Below are 345 nucleotides of genomic sequence, written 5' to 3'. Positions count from 1 at the left end.
TTTCAGCTATCAGGCTCCTCTTGGGAACAAACTACCTTTCTGGGTTCGGGAGGCAGACACGGTCAACACCTTTAAGATAGACTTAAGACTTTCCTTTTTGATAAGCCTATAGTTAGCGCTGGCTCAGGTCATCCCTTAGTTATGCTGCCATAGGAGTAGACTGCCGGGGGACTTTCTTTTCTTTCTTCTCTCTTTCTCTTTTCTTTCTTTCTTTCTTTCTTTTCTTTCTTTCTCTTCTTTCTTTTTCTCTTCTTTCTTTTCTTCTTTCTCTCTGTCTTCCTCTCTCTTCTCCCTCTCTCTCTTCCTTCTCCATCTGTGGTCTCATTAATACATGTTACTAACCAA

This window comes from Larimichthys crocea, chromosome XVI (assembly GCF_000972845.2).
Source record: "Larimichthys crocea isolate SSNF chromosome XVI, L_crocea_2.0, whole genome shotgun sequence".
Classification (NCBI taxonomy): domain Eukaryota; kingdom Metazoa; phylum Chordata; class Actinopteri; family Sciaenidae; genus Larimichthys; species Larimichthys crocea.
Note: the sequence above shows the minus strand (reverse complement) of the source record.